Source organism: Trachemys scripta, chromosome 13, assembly GCF_013100865.1.
Source record: "Trachemys scripta elegans isolate TJP31775 chromosome 13, CAS_Tse_1.0, whole genome shotgun sequence".
NCBI lineage: Eukaryota > Metazoa > Chordata > Testudines > Emydidae > Trachemys > Trachemys scripta.
Genome location: NC_048310.1, coordinates 22,504,397 through 22,528,322, shown reverse-complemented (window position 1 = coordinate 22,528,322; position 23,926 = coordinate 22,504,397). Strand labels below are relative to the sequence as shown.

The following is a 23,926-nucleotide window of genomic DNA, read 5'->3' as shown; positions in this document are numbered from 1 at the left end:
GTGGGACAACTGCCTTTTCCAGAAGAAAGGCATTTCTAATAGGAGAAGGCTGCTATTATATGAGCTGAAATGATCCTATTTTACTGATTCATTTAGACTGATGCCAGCTACAACAGAAAACAAGCATATCTTTACAAAAGAAATTATTAAATTACTGAAGACTTTAATCTAACATCACCCAAGTTTTCATGTACAAAGTCCACAGCAAAAACTTTAGTCACTGTAAATGAACACTGTGTAGGATATTTGCTAATGGAAGAAGCAAGCGATTGGCCTTTTTGATCAAAATATTTTGAATCAGGAGTTCAATCCAGGTTTGACAGTGGTAACGTCTATGTGCGCCATTTTAAGTTATAATCTAATCAACTATCTAATTTTCCAGTGCAAAATGAATCAGAGCAATGAGATGAGTATAAACATCCCCTGTCCCCAGGATCCTTTCCCACCTTGGTTAAAATGTGGTCACCTAATGGCCAGATTTTAAAAGATGTGCGCAAAACTGCATGCCCAGTTTGCACATACAGTCATGATTTCTGTCTATTTGCAAGTGCAGTCACAGTAGTTATGCTTGCAGATCTAACATACAAGGTACACAGTTGGAAAATCTCCCTTTAAGCCTGTAAGGATACCATAGTAGAATGAATACTCCAAGGGCAACTGTCCTCAAGTCACTGTATGCGATGATTAGACATGAAATATAAAATAATGCCTAAAAAGGAAAATGCAGTTACTTCCTCCACTGGGTAAATAAAGTGGATTAAACAAGGTAATCATCTCCATCCAGTTCTCTAGCTGGCCAGCCAAAATGGGGTTAAACAGGGCAGTGGCCTAAAGTTATTATGAGGCAAGATTAAGTCACCAACATCATCAGATCTGCAATAATGGTCAAGACATGACAGGCCACATTCTCAAATGGAAGCTGTCCTTAAAATAGAATATGCTACAATATAATGTGATGAAGAAATGTGAAATATAAAGTGTCAAATGGAGAAAAATGCAATCAGTTCACTGACTCTAAACTGAAGAATTAAAGAAGGCAATAGCCTTGAGGAATGCAGGCACTTCTGATCTTTCTCACAGCATGGGCTGCCTGTATTTCCCTTGTAAAACTGTAAATAATCAGAATCAATGGGAGCCTCAAGAAGTATCACAAACTTGAAAAAAAAATCATTTCCTAGGTACACAGGACCCTCCCCCCCCATGTACAATTATTATTGTGATTATTAGAAAATGGAAAAAGCACAGACCCTGGGCCAAATTCTGTCTTGCACTGATGTCAGAGAGATTTGCAGGGTGTGCTGGAGACATCATTTGGCCCACAATGTTTTACTGATTAAGAGAGAACATCTCAACTACAGCTTCTCCCCTCAGAGAAAACCCTCAAGCACAAGGATTAGGTAAAGCCACTCAGGGAATCGGAACCAATACCATGAGAGCAATCCCAGCCAAGTCAACTTAAGACTCAAAACTGTATCTTGAAACCCTGCTACAAAATTCCCCTGATCAAGATGGTGGATAAGTTCTGGTCAACAAAGCAGTGTGGCATGAGTATTTCCTGTTCTCTCTGCTACAGTGTGAAGGAGAAAGCCACTTTCAGATTTTCTATGCCCTGCCTAAATTCACCACCAGAAAGAGCACGGGTGGGAAGGGGGCTGATCCAGTGACAACAGCTGGACCTCCAAGATGCTGCTGAAGGCATCCTGGAAAGTCATGGATGAGAGGAGTTGGGTGCCTGATATTTGAAGAGCCACGTGAAGGTCTTGGCTCACCATTCCTAAGACACTAAAGTTAAGGGGATCCTCCTCCCGCTCCTCTCCCCAAGATCTATGGGTGGGAAAAGGAGCGCTAAGGTTGAGAGAAAGTTTCTGGTAGGGGTGTTTGTGATTTGCTACTCAGATGTCTGAATATGACCTGATTATCAGCCCCCCCATACCCTGCCCATCTAACTAAACAACATTTCTACACATCTTGCTTGGTGGACTGGCTTGAAGCACTATATATTGTCACTAAATTCAAGACTACCTTTGGGATTTCCGTTCCCTAAGTCAGCAGAAGCTTAGAGTATCGCAGAGATGATACAACTGTCAGTCTCTTGGGGGAAAGGCTTTGCTCATGTTGCTCTTGAAGTGAGTGATGGAGGAGCATTAGAAACATCCTCATTGATAGAGGCTGACAGTTTCCTTTATTGCCTAGGGTTAGAACTGCATCAGATACCAATACTTGGAACTGTAAAAATATCATGGCTTGTTTCTGAACAGTGAGACAGTTCTTATGCCTTACACAGAGGATAAGAGTAATGGAATGAAGAGGGGAAATGGCAAATAGGATGGTAAAATATTACCTCCCTTCAGTACCGCTGTTTGGATCCCCTAATGCTAGTTGACCTTTCATATTCTAGGCCTGACTGGAAGGAGGACAGGACACATGACTAGATACCTGCTTTATAAACAGAATGCCCACTTAATAATCATCTTACATTTACTGCAAATAACATTTTCAAAGTGAAGAGTCCTAAAACACTTTACAACTACAAAGCTTCCACTAGGATCACACCACCAACCAGTGAAATATTGCTACCTCTGCATGTTTGACAACACAGAGCAAAATCACATGGCTCTTTAGAACAAGAGGTGAAGCAAACCTTCACCAGCTAGAACTGCAGGAGGAATTTAGGCTGGCAGATTGTAATTACCTTAACTCTTACAAAGTGTGCCATGAAATATGTAATGACCACATTTGTTCAGGACCTCTGTTTTACACCTCATCTGAAAGATGATGCCTCGAGCAGCATACCTAACAAGGAGACATAGAACCAGATCATTCAGTAATGATCAGAGGGAAGAGCGCCACCTGTTGAACCACAAGGATTGCTTCCTATAGCTTTTACATGTGCTTTAAACCACACACATCCAAATATTTACCTGCCTGACTGGTGGAATCTCACCGGGTTCACAGCCCAATGAGTTATGGCCACATGGTCGACCACTGACAAGGACAGGTGTGTCAAACCATCGAGCACCTCATTACATGCAACTACATTCCAGAATGTTTTCAGTTAGCCCTAGGACAGGGTAGCCCACTGATTTGTAGTATTTGTTTCTTAAAAAATATTGATACAGATCTTTTCAATAGGTAATGAAGTTTTAACCCTTTTTTAAAAAGTTGGATTTCTTTAGAGTAAATATTTTCAAAAGACCAGCATTAATACACGGTTTTAATTTTCTTGTCACATACTGTATACTGACTTTCATGATTATGTTCCCACTGTGTTTTGGAGGTTGTTGCAAATGCCAACACAGAAGGGTACTGGGTGTTTTACCTCTAACTAATGGCAGCATTTACTAGCCTGAAGATCTCTTCTTATATCCATCTAATAAACTGGTTTGTCAGTAGATAATACTAAATTCCATGTGACACACTTGAAAACTAAGTGCCATACCCAGAATATATTTTCATTTCAGTGCACAAGGATTTATACTTGGAGCTTCTATTATCTTTAATGGGAGCTCCATGCCTAAATCACTGAGTACCAAGAAAGGAATAAGCCCCCAGATGAAGACAGCTAAGAAGTAGACAAGCCCCTAGGAGGAATAGCTTCCTAAACAATCTTTTGGGGGAATTTTCTGGGTGGTTTTCTTTGCAAACACAGGAAAGGTTCTGGGAGCTACAAAAGGTCTGTCAGATGCAGTGGGGGTTGAATATGATTTTGTTCTTTCTTTCAAGCATGCCTTTGAGGTTTGTAAATACACACTATGGTTTTAAGATTTTTCAAAAGTGGTTATAAAGCAAATTTGAATGATTAATGATCCAAGACATTTTCACATGTTATTTCTCTATTTTCAACATAAATAGTGTGTAAAGGGGGTTTAAAACTTTAATGAATTGAACTATATGAGTAAAGAGTGTTAATCATTTTAATTGCCCAGTAGCCTGAAATTAGATTTAACAGTCTGATAATGTATCTTTAAAGGAATACAACCCTGCTCTATAAAAAAATCCCTTCCAAACCAATTCTAATAATTTCTATTTATCTTTTATGACATTAACTGTTATACCAGTCTGCCGACAGACAGCCTTACGCTCACATTTAGTTTAAATGTGGTGCAGTATAGTTTTTCATTATCATTAACGTGCTCCTGGTGGGCAGAGTGCAATGCAGTGGCACTGGTCACACTTCATTGCTTTATCTCATATGACAAAGAGAGATGATGTGCTTCAGTCCAGGCCAGAAGATGAAAGCAAAAGGTGGCCATGGAAAACTCCCCCTGCTGCCTAGGAACAGCATAAGGGCTGCATCGTGTGACTTGCTAACAGCACGAAGGGGCAGACAAATAGATTTTCCTCTATATTTATAACCAGCATCATTCTTCCTTTCAGGCCTTTCAGTGCAGGTAGCTGTTTTATATGAAATGAACAATCTTTATAGACGTACCAGAGCCATAACAAGGCTGATTTTCAGCGAGGCTGAGGTATATAACTCTTACAGAATTGTCAGGCTTCTTGCTCAACAAATCAAGCCTAACTTATGATGTTTGCAGTGTAATTTTTATTCCTGTTTGACTAGCCAACTACCCGGTGGTAATAGGATGTTAGAAAAGGGCAGTAGCAATGTTTGTACATGCCATGATTGATAGGCAAACTCTGCATTTTTCATTTATATCTCCTGATTCCAAATCAGTTAAGTTTAGGAAAAATGAAACAAAATGGCAAGAAAAATGCTTGCAGATTGCAGCCCAGCTCTCTCGTAGATCTGAGTTCAGCCCACATCTGCTAGGATTGTCTGGAAACATTAAGATATCTAAATGAAAATCAATACTATATGTGCCAGCATTTACTACCAAGAACAAGTATCAAGAGACCTCAGCTAATCAGGCTTTCAGCTTGTACTTGAGACATAGTCTGAACCCCAGGGGTGTCCTAATTGGCCCAGGCTAATCATAGAAGAGTTAAATTTATAACCAGGAAAGACATCTTGTTTTTCTTACCAGTCATCATTTTGAAGCTGAAAGTCTCACCTGTGTGGTAGCAGATGTATGGTGATAGCCACCGGTCATGCAAGAACTGCTTCTCACCTGTCAAAGGTAAAGGAAAGACTAATTTACTGTCTTCCATAAAAACAGTCAAGCACATTTAAGCTTTTGGTGGCTATATAGCACTATCAAACCTTTCACATGGACTGCATATTTTCTCCACTTAAAAGCTCTCCATTTAACCCTCATGTATTAGAACATGAAAGGATTATGGTTTAGAGCTAAAAGCCCCTATACACACTTTGATCTCACACTCAAATTCAGTGTGTGTGTGTGTGTGTGTGTGTGTGTGTGTGTGTGTGTGTGTGTGTGTGTGTGTGTGTAAAATACATTTCCAAACCAAATCTTGTTAATTATATTAAAATTTTACTTTTTCTTTTTTCTGCATACATGCAGAGTGATCATACTTTGGAATGGTTGTAGAAACTAACACATTGTGGCTGAGTTTACCTTCATAAGGTTCAATGAAGTAGTTCTTGTTAATGCGATATTGAGCTAAAAAAAACAACAACACACCACACCATACTGATGAAAACCATAATGCATCAAGGGACTGGGATTCCTAATATTTGCATTTTGGATGCCAACTGTGAGCATATTTTGTATTATTTTGAACAAATTAAACAAAAATATGCAAAATATTTATAAAGCTCTGTCTTCTATTTTGGGCTTCAGCAACTTAATAGTTCTGCATAGATTTAAAAAAACAGAGAAAAGAGATGAGTTAAACTTGGAAATTCAAAACCTACGGATTTGCATGTTTTCTTCAAAAGCACACAGGAGATGCACATCTACAAGAAGTTTAACAACTTTATGTAGCTTCTTTGTGTCTTGTATTTTAGATGTATTTTTAATGTGTACTTCTTAAAACAAAACAATAGTTGTCAAATATTGTATTCTTTTCTCACCATTGTTATTGGTTTCCTAGACAGTGCTATCATGGCATGTGGTGATCAATGAAAGCTTGTTTCTCACATGCCATGATGTTTCCCTTGGATTCTCATCTCTCACTAGTGCATGCTGTGAAACTATGTCAGTTCTTTTACCTCTAAGGCACTCTCTTGTCCTCCATGATGTAAGCTACAGTGTTATCTTTCTGAATCAGTCTTCATTTCTTCATCATTGCTTTAACTCCCACTTCTTATAGAATGAGAAGGCTACCCTTCCATTCCCAGGTCTAATACCTCTTATTGTGCTTGTCCGAGTGCACGGTACAGTGAACAATATAATAAACCAACATGAAGATGGTAGTGAATTTCAGAAAAATCTACACAAATCTGCAGGAGAAGGAAGACAGGTGGGGCCTTATCCAAAACTGCTCAATTCCTAGTTTGGGTTTGTATTTTAAGGCCAGGTAACACATGCAAATTTAACAAGGTACAGCTGAAAGAAAATATATCTACAAGCAGGTGGTATTCTCACCCCGATCCTAATGATGCATACACAAAATAGGGTCCAAACTTAGGGTTCTCCTTCCTTTGGTTTGGCTTTCTTGGCGATTTTAACAACCACCACCAAACTATAGCCTAAGCTCATTTCCCAAGCTTGGCTGTTCTTAGTGTTTTCCCTGCAGGACTCCTACTCTCTCCCCCAGACACACTCCAAATCCTCTTATGCCCTGCTTGAAGCTAACAGACCAATATGCCATGAGACAGAGGAAGATGATTTCAGCACTGGGAGCCTTCCACTGGGAATATCCTACCTCCGGGGTGAAACCCTGCCACAAATCCAGTCAAGAATAGAACTCCCATTGATTTAACTGAAGCCAGGATTTCACCCCCAGGGTTCAAATGTAGGGAGCGTTACAGTCCTGCAGCCTCTACATTCTGCCAACCTTACAGAGGATTCTGGTCCCGCAGTGTGAATGTCACTGAATTCTGAGTGCCCATAAAATAGATACTCCCCTTGGCCAGGACAGATGAATTTTCAAGGCTGAAGGACCATAGTGAGACAGTTGACACAGGGAGGGAATGACTTCTCAGCTCCTCACGATTCAAATCATAAATGTTTTAAATAAAGGTTAGCCAGGAAAATGGAAATATGTGGAAAGCTCTGGCAAATTCTTCAGAATTTTTTCCCTGAAATTCTCAAACTCTCTGGAACAGTCAAATAAAAATCTCACTCCATCACTAGTTTTGTAGGAATATTTATGAAGAATAGATAAGGAAACATCTGAAGTATGAGAACAAAGTAGACCACAAGGAATTCTACAGGGCAAAAAGTATTGTCTCTGCTTAACTTAATTATGGATGGAGTATGATCATTGACTAGTTAATTCAAAGAGTTGTCAATATGGCATAAAACTAGAGCTGGTCAAGAATTTTCCAAAGAAACATTTGTCAGAAAATTCCAAGTCATCAAAAGCAAAATGTTTCCCAGAAACATTATCTTTTTCAGCAAACTTCCATGAAAAATGGGCAGGTTTCCATTGGACCAGCCTGGCTTCCTGCCACCTCGCCTCACAGGTTGCTGGGGGAGTCTGGGCTCCCATGGTCTGTGGCTTTGCAGACTGCCTCAGAAGTGGGGGCTTTCAGTTCGCTCCTATTGAGCTCTGGCTCTAGCAGGGTCTAAGCTCTCAGCTTCGCTGCAGAGAGCATTAAAGCCCTGAAAACTGAGGCTCAAGATAAGGCATTCAGGGTTTCCAGGCTCCCTGCTGCACAGCCAGAAGTCTGGCAACCCTGTGATCCTCAGTTGGAGCCACGGCTCTCAGGACTTCTAGACCCTTGCTGTGCAGTGAGCAACTCCCTGACTCTGGGAGACTTTCCAGGCTGTCCCTGATGCCTCAGAAGCAGCCTGGGGAGCCCCCTGGAGTTGGTGGCAGGACGTGAGGCATCCTCCAGGGTTGAGGCAGCTGGCTTCTGTGTTTCATTTCAAAACCATCAGCAACATCATTACATACAGCCTAGAACAAGGAGCAGGGTCTGCACCACAAAAGGTCCACACAGGGGCTCTGGTAAACACCTGGAATGGGGGTAGACTGCTGTTGATGATCTTCATGTAGTCAGGAGTTTGGGGATCCAGCAAACACCATGGCATTTTAGAGCAGCTGCTACTCTTCAAGCAGCCAGAAAGGAAGAGGGGCTCTGGCTGACTCTGCTGCAGTTAGTTTAGCCAGGGCCTCAGTGCACTGCTACTTCAATTTGGATGGGCTGAGGTCTGAGAAGGGAAGCCTCAGCCCGCCATTCCAGCTGTAGAATCTGTATGCATGGAGACTTCCTGCCATCCCAACAGAGAGCTATGAGTAGGGGAGTCCAGGTTGCTGCCACCACCCCAAGACTATGCACAGACTTGTGCTGGTGAGGGCCCTGTGCTTGGGAGACGTGTGTGTGTGTGTGTGTGTGTGTGTGTGTTCTTGAGAAATTGCCTTAGACCAGCTCTGAGAAGAGCATTGATTTGCCTCCTACAACACTTCAGAACATTTTCTGTCTTGCTTACCTTAAGGTTTATTCTCTTTGCTTGCCGTGCCCCCTTCCAACAAGCATATTTCTCCCTTTCTGAACACACTTTCTTTTCTTTAATTGTAAATCTCACTTGTAGTATTTTCACTAGCAATGTATGCCAACAGTACATGCAAGAAGCTAATTCTTTTATTTTTATATGCTGTAAGACACAGATTTAAATCATATGCCCAATTTACTGTCTTTTCTTGGTAATTTCACGCTAGGCTCCTGTGTGTGTTAAACAAAAGTTGGCAATGTTATTAATGCAGATGATGTGTAGATGACAATTTGAGTTTTGCTTTGACTTTCCTATTTTGTATCCTTTTGCTTTGTATATGCCTAGAGTGCAATAAAAACACTTTAAAAATAAGTATGTCATTTCAATGAACAGCGCTGAAGTGCTTTAGACATGGACAAACTGACTTAGAAGTACGAACATTACAATCAATGGTCAAAATGGAATTTCAATACATCATTTAGATGAGGAGTTGTTCAAAATTTACATCCTTTTTGCTGCTATGTTAGTTTTAGCATATCTGGCTGCAGAGCAAATAAGACAGCATTGCAGCGTGAATGCAGCATTGCAGCTATTCTCTGCAACCAGAAAGGACAGGAACTTTTATATAAATGGATGTTTGGATCCCTTAGAAAACAGCAATATTTGAAGAATCCCATTCTGTACTTATGTGTTTCTGTTACCCCTGCTTATGTCTGATAAGCACTGTTTACTCATGGTATCTACTCTCTCCTTTGGTGTGTTGCTGTGCTGTCTACCTACTAATCAGTTTTGGTCTCCATATCATAATATTCAGATAAATATAAAGAGCTGGATTATCTAACAAGATCCAGCCCCTTAGTGCCACGCAGGCAGTGAAAAGTGGTCAGAAACTGGCTGCAAATAGCCAGCAGACTATTCCTTTGGCACAAGGAAACAACCTATTTATGCTCCAAGCCCCACTGCTGACCCAGCACCCTCGTAGTGCAGAGGCTACATCATGGCTAAGGACAGAGCACAGCAGAGCTCCCCTACATCTATCCTCCACTGGTGCAGGCTCGATGGAAGGCCCACGCACCAATGGTAGCTCTCATAGTTGCCTGTCAGCAATTCTAAGTGACAGCAGGGTTAGGAATGAGCAAAAGAATTAGGGAGCTGGAACTAGATCACTGACATTCCCTGCTCTTTCCTACATCAAGAATCTGCCTTTGGATCATACCATCCTAGTTAGTTCTGCTACTGAGCACAAGTCTACACTACAGCACTACATCAGTGCAGCTGCGCCACTGTAGCAAGTCTGGTGAAGACACTATGCTGATGGGCGAACACTCGCCCATCAGCATAATTACTCCACCTCTGCGAGAGGCAAAGCTATGTCAGCAGGAGACGCTCTCCAGCAGACATAGCGCCAGTGTGAACAGAGCTTAGGTCAATGTAACTTACGTTGCCCAGGGAGGTGTCTTTTTCCACACGTTTACATCTACTAAGTGGTAGTGTAGACCAGAAATAGCTTCGAATATTTTGAACAACATGCGACAGGTTAGAAAAAACAAAATCCTGATCAGCCAAATTCGGCTCTTAGGTATGTGCTCAACCTAAGACAGGGCGTGGGCTGACACTTTTTGACTGTCCATCTCCTGCTTTATCTGCCCTTCCATGACCCTTGCAATTTGGCCCAATGTTTTTACATCATTCACTCTTACCTGTACTTCAGTATTAATATAACACTTGTTAATGTGAAGAACAAATCTTTGGACATTTTGTACAATTCAATTTTTCGTATGTCTAATAATGCAGATGGTTTTTTTTTATTTAAACCGGAATAATCTTGGCATTACTCACTTGCCATTATCTTTTCAACATACTTTTATAATTAGCCCAGTTGTGTCAAGTTCTTTGTTGAAAACAAATCTAACTGCTCCACTGTTGTCTCTCTTCTTTTGGCAGCGGAGGCTTTTGTTCTTCGCTTGCACTGTGTAATTCCACTACATCTTCTCATTTTTCTCTCCATAACCTAACAATTTGGAGTTGAGATAATATATTATGGAACACTTTGGCTAAGATCAGTGACTGAAAACAGCCTCTTATCATTGACTGAACACTTTTTTCCATTAACCGGCATAATTCTGGGCTCACTGGGAATGACGTTACAACTTAAGTTTGTAATCAAAGAGAAGACACCTACAGAGGTCATCCCACCTACTAAAAGCAAGCATTTGTTTGCCATTTGTTTGTTTATTTTTAATACTTTTTATACCTAGCCAAGTTCCTTGATTTACTACCAAGAATATATTTAATAGTGAAAGGCATACTAAGAAACTAAAGTTTACAAAGTCAAATTAAACTTAATGCAAAAAGATGTAACAAGGAAAAGAGAAAAAGAGTAAAGTTATGAATTTTAGTCAATGAGGGCAAAATATATTTTTATAATTTAAATTTGCCTAACAAGAAATTTTTCTAAAAGACGAACAGACAGCCTGGGAAACTGAAGTCCTTCACTTAGACACCAAAAAGAGATGGCATAGGCAGCCCTGGGACTTGCTTATTACACTTGGTCTTTCCAAAAGAGAATGCAAAAACTGCTGGTACTCTACTAGAGCTCTGGCCACAATTCTAGAATTGCCAGGTGTTTCCCCAAAGGGGATTTGAGGTGAAACAGAACTATTTAATAATACTTAGTCCTGCCTTGAGTGCAGGGGACTGGACTAGATGACCTCTTGAGGTCCTTTCCAGTTCTATGATTCTATTTTGCCATTTATTTTGCCACTGTTAGGTTCAGAGCTCACATTCAATTAAATTTAATTGTGGTAGGTTTAGTCTTATTTTTTCAGAGGTATGTGCACACTTGGAAGGATGAGGGGGGCATCAATTCACATATGGAAGATTTTCTTAGCAAACACAGGAGCAAAAAATTGGATATTCATTTATTTGTTTTATTAATTTATTTACAGAAGCTTAAACTTGGGGGGGAGGGGGTATTCAATTAAAATTAAACCCTCCCCGCTCATGACTTTGAGCATTGATTTTTGTGTGCTCATTCAGTCCTTGCTATCTGTTCTGAGGCTTCTCACAAGGAATGCAAAAAATTGTGCTCATTGTGATAGTATTATATGTACACTGTCCATGAAAAACTAATACAGATTACCGTACTCATTTCATAATGAAGAGTCATTAGATAACAATTACTTACACCATTTAGGACACCATTTCACATTCTAATACCAATCTCCTAAATTTATTTTTGAAGAACCTTTATATAAATACTATCAATAGTATTTTAAAGTTCTCATATTATACCTTGACGATGAGTTGATATTTTGTGTAATTTATTCCAATGTACAGAATTTATCTGGGCCTAAATGCTAATTTGTGGCCTTTTCTTCTTAGTTTATTCTTCTTCTTTTGTCTTCTTGAATTCTTTCTTCGTCTTTTCTTTGTCCATCACTTTCACGTTTGTATCTATCCTGTTGCCTACAAAATGGCTCCACATTAGGTCTTATCAGTTGACTTCATTGAGAATTGTGGGTGCTCAGCACTTGGGAAAATCAGGCCCTGTGTCTTTAAGGTGCTATGCTCAGAATACTTTGTTTCATCGAGCTGAATTCCATTGTGTTGTGCTACTTATTTACAACATAACATCCTTAAGCAGAGTAAAAATGTGGATAAATTCTCCCTGTTCAAAATGTTTCCTGCAGCTCTATTTACACTATAATCCTCTTCTAATACACAAAACTACTAAAACCTTTCAAAGATTTCTTGCTTTCATTACAAAGTCCTTGACTGCATTCGTCTCAGTTTAAAATACTGCAGTGCTAAAACAAACCAAAAATTTCTTTAGGAAAGGCAGCTTAAATGACAAAGTGTTAGCACCTTTACCACACATGAAATGAACACAACACTGAATTGGACACAGCTTTTAAAACAGATTTCAGTAAAGAATCGCCTTTTATTAAGCCAGCTTTATAGGAGAAATCTGGATTCAATTTAAAATGTAATTAAAAAGTTGACAAGACATACATTTTATGGCAATCAGCATTACTTCTCATTTTGACTTTGGGTTTTGGTTCTGTGGGCTTTGTTTTGTTTTTACTCAGTAGTTAAAATCCAGTCATTTCATCAGTTAATGGAAATGTTTGTATCACATTTACAGAATTCATAATCTTGTCACTTTATCCATGTACATCAATAGCATTGTACAGCAGTCTAATATTTTTTTTTTTAAATAGCACGTTCTCCTAAACAGCAGCACTTTTCACAATGGCTGCAATCTTGATTCAAATGGTTTGGGATGATGTATTTATAAAACACAGCTATACAAAAGTCATTGTATAATATACGGGTATTTTCTTTCATTGAAATGCTCCTCTTAGAAATACTTTATGAAGGCTTTAAAGTAACCTTCTACATTTCGTTTTGATAAAGGAAAAAGAAAGAAAATTTTCACATTGTGGATTCAGTCAGGCGGAGGACATGACTTGTGTAATCCTAATAAATCAGAGCATTCCCGTGTGGCAGAAGCAACAGGGGAATAGTGTAAGAGCAGTGCTGCATGTTGACCTAAGCAAGAGCTTATCGAGAAATGATGTCCTCTTAAACAGACTCCTGTAGAGATGTTCTGCATTTCCTCTGACAAATTGTAAGTGCCCCTGACTGGAACATTCCTAACAAAATAGGGCTGATTTAGCAATGCACAAACTGCCCATTATCTTACTGCATAAAAAGGCCATTTAAAGCAAAGCCTTAGGACACTGGCCCATTGGAAAGAGTACATCTGAAAAATTACCCCCATCTGATGCCACCAAAGCTGTTGACTACCCTCGGGAAAATACCTCATTTATGAGACAGACAAATGTTCACTCTAATCGGTTAAAAATTGCCATTTTTCTTACACAACTTTTATAACACTTCAAATCAAACATATTTAGCTTTTAAAAAAAAACTGAAATACCATATATCTGATATTGCCACTTGTATCAGTTTTCAGCTACCATTGGCTCCCTCTGTCTCTCATGTTATGTCCAAGTGCAATTAAAAAGCACACCCCTCTGAAACAATGCCTGAAAGATTAAACAATCTATTTTAACAAACTGTTCCTCTCTGTAAACTTTGCATGCCAAGATTACAACCTGTCATTATCTTCCCAAGAGACAGAGTACCTTTTTAAAAAGTATCTCTAATGAGATCTACAAATCTATGTTCAAGACAGCTTACTTTATTGTGTTTATAAAGATAAAAATATTTTAAATAGGTTATGGCTCTTGGGACTGATAGAAACACAACGAGGGGTAAGGTCATTCTGAAATGTTAATAAAAGTTTTCATAAAATATGATAGCTCTCAAAGAGTAATGTTTGGGTGTAAAAAATAACTATAAAAGTATATTTTCTGCTGTGGTAAACACACAGTTTTTCTGTGTCTAGTTGATCCTCCGAATTCGTCATTTAGTATGTTGGTGGACACTTCCAGCTGTTTGACTACCCATCTGGGATTATATTACTATTAGTTGATGCAGCATATTTTCCTGAGCTTCACCCATTACATTACAAGTTTCTTTAGAAGAGAAGCACACTACATTGCTTTGGCCATTATATTAATACATTACTTCTCATTTTAATGGTCAATCTGTCTGCCAAGGAGTGACATCCACAAAAAGTGAATGTACAGTTATCCTAATCGGATAGGAGGGTATTCTGTTAAAAACCATAAAGAATTATGCCTTTTTTTCCTGGTGCCATAGCTTCTTAGATAAGAAACTGCAGAAACCATAGGAGCAACTAGTGAAATCTAGAGGCTAAGTCTTTCCAAGTTAAAGCCACTTATTTCTTTTATTTCCTATTCTCCAAACCTCGGGTTTTATTGTTCAGTACTTTTATTCAACAAGCCCAAAGGAATTGCATTTTTCCTAGCAGTATTTCCTAGACTACAAGTCAAATGAAGAGAATGAAATAACCTTCAGATATTGGAATGCAGTGTTTAGACATAATGCAAGAGAGCATGCTGATGCATCCCAAAGTATGCCCACCTTTTTAAAAAGAAGAGACAGAGAATAAAGAAAATAGGCATCTGTGGAGAAAACTCCATCAGTTGCAGGTATCAGCACTTCTATGTATATATAAATATACAGGCATGCACATTTGTCCATGGGATGCTGTTTCTTTCTTTTTAAAATTTGTTCCTAACAATGTAAAGTTTTTTTTTAATTAATTCTATTTCTTTGTAATACAAGGCCTTAATGTTGTAAACACTAAACCCAATCGGATGACAACAGTGTAAATGAGGACACAATTTGGGCATTACCAATTGAAATCTTGTGACCCTCCTGTATAGAAGGGAAGAAAAACTTTCAAAAACACAGAAGTTATTCGGTATACAGAAACTTCTCTTCAGTTCACAACAGAGCAAAAGCTGTATTAACCCATGGCAAAAAGGATGTTTTCCAATCAAACCGAAGAGTCGTTAGAGTAACACCATGTAATGGGGTGCACTCACCTCATGCGAGCGCCCCCTGGTCGAGTGTGTGCCTGCAGTTTTTCCTCTGCTCATGGTGCCCCCCAGTCAGCCACTGCACTTTTCAGGCAGCTCTTGTGCATGTGCATACGAACAAACCCCTTCTGGGGTGCACAGTTCAAAATGTCACCAATGTCCTGCAGCCCTCCCTGGACTCAGTCTTTAACAATCAACAGGGCCCGTCGGAGTACTCTCTCCGTTGGAGTCAACTGCAGCCCTCCCTGGGCTCAGACACTTAATTAGCTCAACAGGAGCCAATTGCAGCACCCCCTCAGTTGGTGCATCTTTCTGTAGCCCTCCTTGCGCTGGATCTTTAACCTGTCCAACAGGGCCCATCACGGTACCCTTGCTTGGTCTGGCTAGGTTGCAAGGTTCCTACTCTAGTAGTAAACAGTGCCCCAATGGCTTCTTCCCTGGGGACTTCTTGCATCTACTTGGGTCCTCAGTGGCACCAGCCTTCCTGCTGAGTCACCCTGCTTGGACTCATTTGGACTTAGTTCGCTGACCACAACTCCCTGCTGAGTCAGTCCCAGTGTGGCCCCCTTCCCTGGGCTGCCACAATTCTAATTCCCTTTCTTAGAGTGTAGCCACTTCCCCCAGTGATTTTTGGAGGTAGGGGCAACCTGGTCACACCCACTGCTCCAGGACCCAATCCAGGGACCCTTTAAGTATAGCAGCCTCATGCTGCGTCCCTTTACTGATTGCTGCTCTACGTTTTCCTCATAGCCGGTTTTAGTCGAGTCCCCGCAGCCAGCCAGAAGCTCTCCCTGCTGGTAACTACCTGCTTAGTCACAGCAGTCAGCCAAGAGCTATTCTCAGGCTCCCCCGATTCTGCCAGCAATTGATCTGTCCTGGCCTTTAGCCCCTGCAGCCAACCAGGAGCACCTCTTGTTTCTGTGGTTCCTGCCAGCAGACTGAACTCATTCTGGCCCTGCAGGTCCTTTCATACGAGCCTGCTGGGCCTAGATTGGCTGCTCCCTACAGCCCTCCCTGCTGCCCTTTTCTGGGCTGGCGTGTGGCAGCACTGCAAGGCCTCCAGCAGGGGGCATCAGGGTCTAGTCCACCCCATCACACTCCAATATTTCAATCCCAAGGCTCTCTTCAGAAACAACTGGCAAAGAAAGTAAAGTTTGTGCCAACAAGCAAGAGCTAGATGCCCAAATCTGCAGTCCTTCCTCATGGCAGCATGCATTTCAGTTTAGCTGCAGCTCTCATTTGAGAGCAGCAGGAGTGTTGTTGCAACAGTTGGAAAGTTATTCCAACTCAATACTCACATATTTTTCTTTAATAGTTTCTGAAGAAGACTTCTTAGTCTAAACATTATTGGCATATTTTCTATTTTCAGAGTGATGAAGAACTATGTACTTTGCACACAAATATTTTTGTTTAGATTGAAGAACCGAGGAGAAACAGACTTATTTTCAACTTCCTCTCCCCCAAAATGTGCCCTGCCAACTGCCAGTGATTACTTCCTGGCTGCCCATTCCACAATAAAAAAGCCTTCTACTGTAGCTCAAATTGACTTCTACTCACCCTGTGCATATCACTCCGAACTGACTACAGTATTCCTGTTTATCCAAACCCCCATTATCCAAATCTCCACATTATTCAAATCTCTTCCTGGTCTCGCAGCGTGATACAGAAGATATGTGCCCTCTGCCACATGTATTTCATGCTGGGGGACAAGGAAGGGATTCAGATAAATGCGGAGGTTCGGATAATAAAGCAGAGACCCCAGACAGGACTGTAAGGAGGAAGATGAGCCCCTGGTCACAGGGGAGGCCACCCCCCTTGTTAAGTAGACTCTGCATGGCCATCATGCCCCTTCTTCCCAGCTAGGAAGCCACTTGCCCGACCCATATATGCCCTTTTAAGCCCAGAGTTATCATGACAACATATTTGAATTACTGGACTGAAAAGACAGTTGCCACGTGCACTCCTGCTCAATGGAACTCACTGTTCTTCCCATTAGTGACCCTGAAAATTGTGTCCTATCGAAAGACACAATTTTTTCACAAAGAACCTGTAGATATTTGATTGGTTATGACATTTTTTCTTTTCTTTTTCTTTTTTTAAATTCTTCACTCTGAGAGGACAAGAAAGGAAGCATTGTGGATTCTCCTGCAAATCAAGAAGTGTTCACAACGGGAAATCAACTTTTTAGTGGAATTTAAATGCCGTATTTCAGTAGCAAAGAACTTTCTGCAGCACCTTGCATGCAGCTCTGATTCTCAAATCTACACCTTTTCGTGCTCAGTCTGACACTGCTATAAGAGTTCACAGAGATTGCCCAACTTCTTCCATGGCCCAGAGAACTAGAGCCTCATGGAGAGCACCTGAGCCTAAATGCAGCATACTGTGGATTAATCAAATCTCTCTGAAGTATAGAGGAGACTCTAAATCTGAAACCTTTCTGACCTGTTCTTGCTGTACCCAGCATTGTTGCGACAGCTGAACCCTGCAGTCCCCTCTGTGTATCTCCCCAGAGGCAGTTAAATAACCTGAGAGGGATGGGACACAATATGAATATCACTCAGAGTAAATCTCCTTTGTATCGTCCTGTGAACCGGCAGAGTTACTGCTGTCATAGCCAGGTATATTTTTCGTGTTACCCTTCATTCAAGCTAACAGACTAGCCTTGAATGCCCATTTTCCTGCATTTTCCATAAACATCTCTACACTTTATTCCAGGATGCTCCCTAGCTATGGAATGTCCTTTGCAGTGACTGTGTGGTAAATCCGGCTTCCAAAAAAAAGTTAGGCCAATCTGGGTGAATTTCTATGGTTCAGGTTTATGGCAATGACAGAAACTCAGAAGAAAAAGATCAAAGAGCAGGTGACAGCCTTTCTTCTCCTCACCCAGGAACTAGTGAATTAAACCATGCTGCTATTTGCCATCTACTGACACAGCAAGTGATACCTCCAATGATTGATGTCAGGAAAAGCATTTCCTCTAATCACTGCTGTATCAGCTTCTGTTGTGCTATCATGCTTCAAATTTGGTAAGGATATTGGCATGGGAGACACAAAGAGCCAAGCAGAGCTGAGGGGTCATCATCAGAGACTATGGGTCTCCAGGATGACCAAGAGCAGAGCGAAGTATGGGTTAAAAAAGTCAAACACAACCACAGAAAAGCTGAGTCGGTCAATAGGATGATGCCCACAAGCCTCGCAGACACAGAAATGGTCACAAACAGAGCAAAGGGAGTTCCACCACCCCTAAATGGAGGTGCCTCTTAGCTTCCCATTGCGTAAGTCTGACTGCTAGTTTTTAGTCCCCTCTCTAAGCTGTGTGCTAGCTCAGACAATTGCTGTTAAATGAGTGAGATAGAGCAGTGTACTGGCAAAATATACTACTATCCTATTGCCAAAGGACAGATGCAGAATCTGTATTACAAACAGGGTCACATACATAAGATTACACTGCGGCTGTAAAAAGACAGTCTTGCAGTGGTTGAGGTACACAGGTGCACTGCCCTAGCAAGAGCTTCTGGATATTTTGTTCCAGAGTCAGTCAGTATGTCTTAAGGTGCAGAAGGTTCTGAGAGGAAATGATAAACAGACCATGGGCTATACTCACAGCTCTGTCCAAAGAGCACTGTGCACAGCTGTGGAGTCAATGTGGAAAGAGATGCTTTGCACCCTACCCCCATATATCCCTGAACTGGTACCAGGTGTAGCTTAAAGCAGCTTCAGGTCTGCTCTACATTACGCCAGTTGCTAAAAGCCCCCAAAAGGCTATTGTTGCAGCAAAATATTGATATAGCATAAGGATGCCCCAGCCACACACTGTTCCTCCTGGACATGGAGCCAGAATCAGAGAGGTACAGAAAGTTTGTCCTCTGACTGGATCCATTTGTTTTAGGGCAACTTTGCACTAAAAGACACAAGAATTGGGCCTTAAGTCCAGTTTTAGCAACAGAGCACTCAGCCAATTAGCAATTATTTTAATGCTAAAAAGGAATTTTATGTTCTAGAACAAAATGGCATATTGGGATTTGGAATGGAACTGTAGTTTATTGAATGTTCAGCCCAAGGACTTGTAAATTGTAGGGGGGAAAAGCTGATGAAATAAAGTTACTTTTACATGTTGTGAGCAATTAATAAATTAACAGGATTTACTGGCTGAAACAGATCCACAAAAGTGTCTGGTGTCTTGCTTCATCCAATATTTACTAGTAAAGACTGACTAAAGGAAAATTATATTCTAATGTCGCTAGGGTGAGAGAACAGCTGTTTGATGTTCTGATTTATAAAAGAGGCCAAGAGAGTGTACTTGTTGTGGAATGAATCGGTCTAAATTAGCATTTATTGTTTTATCCAACTCATGGCACAAATCCATGTGATTTAATAAATATAATAAATAGCTTGTGAGAATAACAAAGGGGGGTCATGGGTCAACCCTGTAGCACACAGACTGTCAGTAGCATTGGGGTAACAGTCATTAGAGAAAAAGAAAGTTGGGGTAGAATCCAATGCAGATATAATATAAATTGTTAGAAGAAACTTTCCTCTAAAACAGTAACACTCTGCACCTAAGAGAAGTGTCATCAGCTCTTGAAAAAACAACTGGCTGTCCAACAACACCACATTTTAATTTGTAATATTTAAACTGGTAATGAGGAAGGTGTTTTGTCTGAATTTCCATTTCTTTCAGGGCCTAATTATGAAAGACAGAAAAAAAAATGTGCTATGCTCTCTCTTTCACATCTCATTACATTTATTCAGCTTTATTACTAATTCTTTGTTAATATAATTTTCACCCTGGGAACTACATTTTTGTCTAGTTACTCTGATACATGAAATCCTTAAAGCAGGAAGTCCTTGATCACCACATCATATTTCTCATGGTATTTTAAAATGACACTCACCATATTGTTAGAAGTAGGTTCTATCAAACAGGCTGCTCTCTGGAGGCTCAATCTCTCTCTCTCAGGTGCCTTAAATAAGTTTTACGTAGCATGGTGGCCTAACGAGACAAGGAGCAGAAAGTGAATTGAAATGGTCACACTGGTATGTGAGCCATCTTTTCCCACCTCAGATTCTGCTGCAGCGCTTTTTAAATTAGCAGCATGGCAAATTAAATGATCTGGTAGTTGTTCCTTAACCCCTACTCTCTTACCTTTGCCACTTGCTAGTGATGGAAACCAAAGTGTTTGTGGTCTCATCTACAGTTAGTTTATACAAGTTCAGTAAACAGGTCCCTTAAGGAGCGAAAGAGGAAAACTGTAGCAAATGTGCACACACTCACAATGAAATACCAGCCCAGAGGACAAGCTCTGTAATCCCACCAATGATGTTCCAAATCCATGATGGCTACCAGCCGACAATACCCACAGACCTCAATCCATTTTTATTGTATTCAGGCTGCAGTGTTATATTTCCTGCCTCCCCTTAGCACCACACATACAGTGTACTTGAAAACAAAAATCTATAATATTGATCCCACAATGTCACCACAATTATTCTTTTGAAACAGCCATTGAAAACAAATTACATCTGCACTGCCTTTTCATCCGATTGCTCTGGGTGAGCAATGCTCACTGTAGCCTCTAGCGTTTTCAGTGTTAGCACTGTGTCACTAAAGACAGCACAGGAAAAAATCAAGGGAAAAAACCACCAGCAAGATACTTAAGGGAAGAAAAAAAAAGCCGTCAAATTAACCAGATCATGAAAAGTCCCTGTAACCTAATGCAACATTTAAATCTGTTAGTTTTCTGTATGTAAATCAAGATGATACTAGGACTGTACAGTAGCCAGTTTTCAGCTGACAGTGTATGGCTGGTGTTTTCCTGCTCAGTAAACTAAACATACTTGCTATACTAATTAAATTGACAAAGATTCAACCAGGGTCTCATTTTCAGGTAGTCTCTTTAATACCTTATGATGACAAAAAGTATTATTTGAAGCAACATGATTTTAACCTCATGTAACATAATTCTATTGACAAACTGTAAGACTTTCTTGACAAGTGAGAAGTGATTAACACAGAAGTTATGACTGCAGAACAAACCTACCCATTCAGATTATAACACCGACATGACTAAACTCTGAGGGAATCTGTCCACAGGACGGAGAGGCCTGTACACACAAATAACAAATGTACAGAAAATGAAAAAACCCACCCATTTTAAGTCCAGCATTATTCAATATAATTTTATTATTTTTGTCCCATTAATGGTTTTCTTTCACAACAAGAATCATCACATCAGTGAAATTACATGGACCCCCCACAGCATACACAAACCAATAGGATGCTGTAGAGAAAATGCTGTCAGTGAGTGCTAACTTTTGTGTGCTTGTTAATAGTCTCATTTGGAAAAATATAAGCCTAGTCAGCAATCATTTTCTGCCACCCTAGTGGCTGGCCAAGGGAAAATTCTTTTGTTAAGCTTTGACCACACAAGTCACAGTGGTGGGTTCCTGCAGCAGGGAAACGATAACTTTGGAGTATTAAGAAAACCAATAGCCTTGTTGACATGAACATGGGAGCCTAACCCCTGAAGCCTCCTGATATGAAGCATTGATTTTTCTGTCTGGGTACAGTTCTAAAGCCATTCATTCTGTATGGTCAGGACTCACAGGGCCAGAGAAAAAAAATCTGTTCTTTCCACTTTTACCTCCAGGCAAAGTTGAGGAATAAATTCTACATTTTGTGAGATGATTTTTTCAAGCCATGTTTAGCAGAAGCTTATTGCATAAAAAAACCATTTTGTTTCCTTGACCTCTGCAACCTGTGGCCACTTATTCTTTTGTGCACCTCTTCACATGATAACAACAGGGGGAAAGTGCCTACAGAAAGCACCACTGGTTACTTGTTATTCTCCAAATAATATCACCAAGCTTACTTATTATTCCTCAAATAATATTGTCATGTTCACTTGTCATTCCTCAAATACTACTGCCAACTGACTTGTTATTTCTCAAATGCTTCCATGCCTACTCGTTATTCCGCCTCGTGTAATTACTACATTTCTTACTTGTTATTCCTTCTCATATAGTACCGCTGGGCTTTACTTGGTTATTGCTCATGATATTCTTATCGATAAACTAGGCAAATACAATTTAGATGGGGCTACTATAAGGTGGGTGCATAACTGTCTGGATAACTGTACTCAGAGAGTTGTTATTAATGGTTCCCAATCCTGCTGGAAAGACATAACAAGTGGGGTTCCGCAGGGGTCTGTTTTGGGACCGGCTCTGTTCAATATCTTCATTAACGACTTAGATATTGGCATAGAAAGTTCGCTTATTAAGTTTGCGGATGATACCAAACTGGGAGGGATTGCAACTGCTTTGGAGGATAGGGTCATAATTCAAAATGATCTGGACAAATTGGAGAAGTGGTCTGAGGTAAACAGGATGAAGTTTAACAAAGACAAATGCAAAGTGCTCCACTTAGGAAGGAACAATCAGTTTCACACATACAGAATGGGAAGAGACTGTCTAGGAAGGAGTATGGCAGAAAGGGATCTAGGGGTTATAGTTGACCACAAGCTAAATATGAGTCAACCGTGTGATGCTGTTGCAAAAAAAGCAAATGTGATTCTGGGATGTATTAACAGGTGTGTTGTGAGCAAGACACAAGAAGTCATTCTTCCGCTCTACTCTGCGCTGGTTAGGCCTCAAATGGAATATTGTGTCCAGTTCTGGGCACTGCATGTCAAGAAAGATGTGGAGAAATTGGAGAGGGTCCAGAGAAGAGCAACAAGAATGATTATAGGTCTTGAGAACATGACTTATGAAGGAAGGCTGAAAGAATTGGGTTTGTTTAGTTTGGAAAAGAGAAGACAGAGGGGACATGATAGCAGTTTTCAGGTATCTAAAAGGGTGTCATAAGGAGGAGAGAGAAAACTTGTTCACCTTAGCCTCTAAGGATAGAGCAAGAAGCAATGGGCTTAAACTGCAGCAAGGGAGGTCTAGGTTGGACATTAGGAAAAAGTTCCTAACTGTCAGGGTGGTTAAACACTGGAATAAACTGCCTAGGGAGGTTGTGGAATCTCCATCTCTGGAGATATTTAAGAGTAGGTTAGATAAATGTCTATCGGGGATGCTCTAGACAGTATTTGGTCCTGCCATGAGGGCAGGGGACTGGACTCGATGACCTCTCGAGGTCCCTTCCAGTCCTAGAATCTATGAATCTATGTACTATTGATACTCCTCTTTACTATTTCTCTTTTGCCACTCTTATGACACGCTGTTCCTCTTTGAAAAAAAGACAACACCACTAATACATATATACATACAAAAATCCCCACGTATGCTGACTCCTAGTTTCCGATCACTCCATTATGTTTATTTAGTAGCTACAGTAAATTCAAACCAGTTTTTGTTAATGAGCCTATAGGAGTGAAATAAATATGTGCCATCTTCTGTAAAAGTGGACTGAACAAACACATAACGTGATACAACCTGCAATCCTGATGCCTAATAAGTTTTTGCTGTTCAACTCTTATTTTCAGAACCAAAATTGGTGCCTTAGACAGTAGAGGCCAGCTTTAAATACATATATTTGGACTCCAAACTTGGCTCTATTTTTCTGCAGACTATAACACCATTTTCTAGTGCAAATTAATGTTAAAATGTAATATTTTATAGTCTTGAGAGGAAGGCATAAAATGTCAAGATATTGAGGTTTATACATATCTTCTACATCTACATATATACACATGTATACATACTCAAAAACAATTGAATATATCTATGTCTATAAACCTACAGTACAGTATACACTACATGCATATGATAATTTTAATATGTATACAAATATATATCTATACACACACATGGATTCATCCTAAGCTATCTCCAGCATTACTACTCTAAAAGTATGTTTATATTATGTTACAGTGGGAATGTGTTTGTATATTTATTATTAAAATACTTACTGTTCTGCCTTTTGAAGTAGATGGACAAATGATTTAGAAGTGGAAATAGACTAGAAACAAAATTAAT

The 23,926-nt window shown here is 40.2% G+C and overlaps 1 long non-coding RNA gene across 1 annotated transcript in view; it reads right to left on the bottom strand.

Annotated features, from left to right (window-relative positions):
* LOC117886713 overlaps positions 1-23,926 on the bottom strand; it is a 61,154-nt gene that overhangs the window by 19,550 nt on the left and 17,678 nt on the right. The window contains exons 2-3 of the long non-coding RNA XR_004648042.1: positions 19,843-19,940; positions 5,016-5,072 (exon numbers count right to left, since the gene is read on the bottom strand). This is a non-coding gene — a long non-coding RNA (uncharacterized LOC117886713). The remainder of the gene's footprint in view (positions 1-5,015; positions 5,073-19,842; positions 19,941-23,926) is intronic.